Source organism: Alexandromys fortis, unplaced genomic scaffold (genome assembly GCF_014885135.2).
Source record: "Alexandromys fortis isolate MF-2015 unplaced genomic scaffold, M_Fortis_MF-2015_v1.1 scaffold_0, whole genome shotgun sequence".
NCBI lineage: Eukaryota > Metazoa > Chordata > Mammalia > Rodentia > Cricetidae > Alexandromys > Alexandromys fortis.
In genome coordinates, this window is record NW_026067949.1 from 26,543,599 (window position 1) to 26,548,442 (window position 4,844).

The following is a 4,844-nucleotide window of genomic DNA, read 5'->3' on the forward strand; positions in this document are numbered from 1 at the left end:
AAAATCAAATACCAAAGTTGAAATTAACAGGAGAAAAGCTTGGGTCAAACTATCACACATGGCTTTGAGGGGTTCAAGATCTCATGAAAAGAAGAGGATGCAGATGTGGTTGAAATAGTAAGAATTAAGAATCCCTTTTGCTGTGTGAAGATGTAACCAAGCTGATTCAATCTTGTGATGAAGTGTAATAGTAAAGAGACCCCTGCTTTTGGATGAGCTGAAAAAAAAAGATTTCCTAAAACATAGTCTACTCATTTTAAACGCATTGGGCACAGAGAACTATGAGTTGTAAAAGAGGCTATAATGTTGTATGTGCTGTCTTTAACCATCAGTTAAACAAATACACACAAAAGTCATAAGGTACTATACTGTTTTAAGAAATTGAAATAGCCCCACTCCCTCAAAGATAACTCTCTGATCAGTCAATACTTGTAGACACTAAAGCAAGAATAATACCAATACAAATATAATGACTTATTGAAGTTGGATATGATTCTTAAAATTTTGGCTAATATTTTACTTTACTTAATACATTTATACTAGATGCCTTATTTGATGGTAGTCTCATTGTTGGTTAGGAACTACTCCCTGAATGTCTGCTGCTCCACAAAACCATTAACTCTTTGCTTACCAGTCTGGGACCAGCCTCAACAAAAATACCTCTTACCAGGATAGTGGTGTGGGAATTTGGAAATATAAGTAAAGAATATGTATACTCGTGAAACATAACAAAGCAGAAATTATAGAATAATACTGGGAGGGCATTCCCGTGAATACTGAGATTGCCCACATTTATTTTTCCATATGTTTTTATACTCCATCTAACGGGGGGGGGGAATGTAACAAAAAACTTTATTAACATGATACAAAGGACAACTCAAACAGTTAATCGCTTTAATATTTTGAGACATCAAATCATTAGCATTCTGTTGTTTAGGCAGTGAAGCTGCCCTAGACCACTTATCCTGAAGGCAGCCACTCCCCAGGTGACCTCACAGTTACCAAAGAAAGAGCAGAAGTATATTTGCATATCCTGACTATCTGTACTTGGATGTACTTGTATGAGCTATTTTAATTTCAAAAGAATCAAGTATCCACATCCTGAATTGCGATGTGCAACTACACTTGTCAGCTACTTTGAGCAACCTCCAACTCTCTGACCATCAGATAAGGTGAAAATAGGCTCATTTTTTGGACCTCCACAATTTACCAGCTGGTAAGGTAACTTATAATGACACCCACAATCAGACTGTTGTTTGCCAACTACATTCTGCTCTAAATGGACTTTTTCTCTATGAATTGTTTTACAATGCTATATTATATATAAGGAAAGAGATTGCTATGACCTAGATAGATCTTATTTGGACTAGTTATATAATATTAAGCATGATCATACCCAGATTAATTTAAATGACTCACAGCTCTTCACAGAAGAAGTGATGAATCTATTCCAGTGAAAGGTTTCTGCAAGATAGAGATGATTAAAGAATTCTGGAAAAATGCCGGGCGATGGTGGCGCAGGAGGCAGAGGCAGGCGGATCTCTGTGAGTTCAAGACTAGCCTGGTCTACAGAGCTAGTGCCAGGACAGGCTCCAAAGCCACAGAGACAGAGAAACCCTGTCTCGAAAAACAAAAACAAAAACAAAACAAACAAACAAAAAACTCTGGAAAAGAATTAAAGTACTCACCATTGTATTTGGAGATTAAAAAAGCTAGTGAGCCACATTAGAATCATATGATATAAATCAACATACTAATTTTCTGATTTAACTTGGTTAAATTTGTTTGTGAGATACAAAGAAATAAGAAACAGTTAAGAGCTTTTTTTAATTTAATTTTATTTTATTAAGTCTTAGAGTAGTAAGTTTCCTGAATAGTATATTAACCTAACAGCATATTGTAGGCTATAGAACTCTGAGAACAGTCCACATGTTTCTTGTTTGGTTGGTTGAATTCTTTTAAGGCAACACTTCCTGGAAAAAGTCTCTTAGTTGGGTTTATACCCCCAAATTCCATACTTTAAATTCATAAAATTAGGGAAATATTAAAAAAGTCTGTGAGAATTTATTTAACAGGTAACATGTAAGGTATATGATAATTGACCCATGACAAACTCTTGAAAAGTATAGGATCTATGTGAAATGTTAAATAAATGCATATTATTTTATTTCATGTATTTAAGTTATTTGGTTATCATTATAAAATCAATGTAATGAGACAGACAAAAATAAATAAAAGATCTAACTATGTTACAAGAATTATAGATCTCAGGAGTAAAACAATTTAGACTTAGGTAGTTATTCATTCTCTATCTTAACTGTCTGTCTGTCTATCTACCAATGTCTTTATTTCTATCTCTGTCTCTATTCTTTTTCCTCTCTGTGTGTATAAATAGAAAAGATTACATAATATGGTACATAAAAGCAGAACTGCATTTAATAATATTTTTCTTGAAACATTCCACATTAAGAAAACAAAATATTATCCATTGTATTTAATTAGAGAAAAAGAATAATTGATTTTCTTGAAACAAAAATACAATGAATTTGCACTTTGCTTTTAGTCCCTTGGAATGCAGAAATTTTGATAAGTACTTTTAATGTAATCTCCTACAGTTAATTTAAGACTAAATCCATGAATACAATTATTAACACTTCATTCTGACACAGAATACTAACCATGGAACAGTTACTGGTTTGTCTTAAATAGATGTAACCATCTGAATAGAAGTTCCCACATTAGACCTCGCAATAACAATAAAAGGGATGTGGCTTTTTGCCTTGAAATGGTATCATCTTATTAGTCTATTTATCTACACCTCATAAAACTGCTCTCCATATTTAAATAACTGTTCACTTTAATGAGCTTTACTGATCTCAGAGAATGATCTAAAATGTCAGTTTAAACACTATTGTACACTGCAGAATACTTATGAACTTCTGAAAGATATCTGTGTGGCCGTTACAATTATCCTTTTAAAAGATGCTTACTATGAAAGACAAAAGTGGTGTATCATGAGTTAGCTAAGAATAACCACACTGACCCTGCCATTTTTACATGGAATTATAAGGTTTGTTATTGACAAAATATAAGACATTTCTTTGGAGTACAATATGCATTGTTGTGGTTTCCCACAGGATCTTTTCTCCCCTCCTTCTTCAGAATACTCTTCTGCTAATTTGCCCTCTGTCTGGCAACCCTCACAGTCTTCTGCTAGTTTTTTTTTTTTTTTGGGGGGGGGGTCGGATGGGGAGTTGGTCTCTGTTCCTTAATTTCCAGTTAGGGACAAAACAAGCACAGATAAATCTTCATAATTCCTTTTCTAATGCACTGAGGAGCACATGCTCAGAATTAAATGTAACTTCTGACTTTCACAGGCAAGTGAGCCTATCCTTGTAGGTGGAGGTTGCTTGTTCATTCCATCTGTCTAGACCTGAAATAATCATACAGAAACTATATTAATTGCAATACTATTCTGCCAATAGCTTAAGCATATTTCTAGCTAGCTTTTACATCTTAAATTATCTAATTTCTATTATTTTGTATTTTACCTTGATGCTCTTGGTTTACTGGTAAGGTTCCCATGTGTCTGTCTCCTTCAGCCACTAGGGGTATCTCTCTGACTCCACCTATTTTCTGCTCCTCTGTATGCTTGGAATTCCCACCTTGCCCTTGTCTGTGCTGCAATAGGACCGAAGCAGCTTCTTTATTAGTCAATGGTATTCACAGCATACAGAATCCCAAATCACCTCCCCTTTTCTGTCTAAATAAAAAAGGTTTTAACTTTAACATAGTAAGATTACTTACAATGAAACAGTTATCAAGCAAGAAATAATATTTATATCTATTTTTTTAATTTTTTTAAATATTTATTTATTTACTATACAATATTCTTTCTGTGTGTATGCCTGAAGGCCAGAAGAGGGCACCAGACCTCATTACAGATGGTTGTGAGCCACCAGGTGGTTGCTGGGAATTGAACTCAGGACCTTTGGAAGAGCAGGCAATGCTCTTAACCACTGAGCCATCTCTCCAGCCCCCTATTTATATCTATTTTATCTTTTATCATAACCAAGGAAAACAGTAACTATAACTATTACTCAACTCCATCAAAGACCCCAGAAGGATAGAGAATTAACAGTTAACAGGAAGTGCATTGTAAGCACCTTAAAAAAACTCTAGAATTGACAGAGACATCTCACTACCTAGACAATCACCCTAAGTTCTTCTGTAATCTTTTGGCATTTATTTTCAGCCTATAGGCCCATAGTATCTGGCAGACTTTCCATGAAGCAGGAAATTTTAAAGGCAGTTTCACTTATATTGGCAGTTTCTTAGACACTTTTTTTGTGTGTCCTGCAGAATGTCTGGCAGACTCTTTCATGAATCAGGAACCCTGAAAGACTGTCTTACCTTTAGATAAGTTCAGAAGTCATTTTTCTGTGTGTCCTATATGTCCAGTCTATACAGCATAACATCAAGCAGTCCAGGCAAGATCAATTTCTTGACCAAATGACTAACAATCTTCATAAGGAACCTCTTCAATGTCCATCACCATCTTGAAGTAGATCGAGTCTGCCAGAAGAAGATGTGTCTCATTGTCATAGAGATTTCAAAGCTCAGAAAACATTTTAAATGCCATATTCTGTTAGTCTTTGGAAGGTTTGAAGACTAGCTATCCATCTGAAATTTATCTTTGTACAGCTAGAGAACCTATCTAACATGACTACAAGCTTGACTATTATAGATGATTATCTATTAACTTATATTTCTTAATTATACATTGCAATTTTAAATGAGTGCCACAAACACAATACCTTATTCAAAAGCAGAAATATGCATAT

The 4,844-nt window shown here is 34.5% G+C and overlaps 1 long non-coding RNA gene across 1 annotated transcript; it reads right to left on the reverse strand.

Moving 5' to 3' along the window:
- Positions 1–3,319: 3,319 nt before the first annotated feature.
- On the reverse strand, positions 3,320–4,537 carry LOC126506345 (uncharacterized). The gene is made up of 3 exons (XR_007593196.1): positions 4,414–4,537; positions 3,552–3,681; positions 3,320–3,433 (listed from the first exon to the last, which is right to left on the reverse strand). It is a non-coding gene; the product is annotated as an uncharacterized lncRNA (long non-coding RNA).
- Positions 4,538–4,844: the final 307 nt, after the last annotated feature.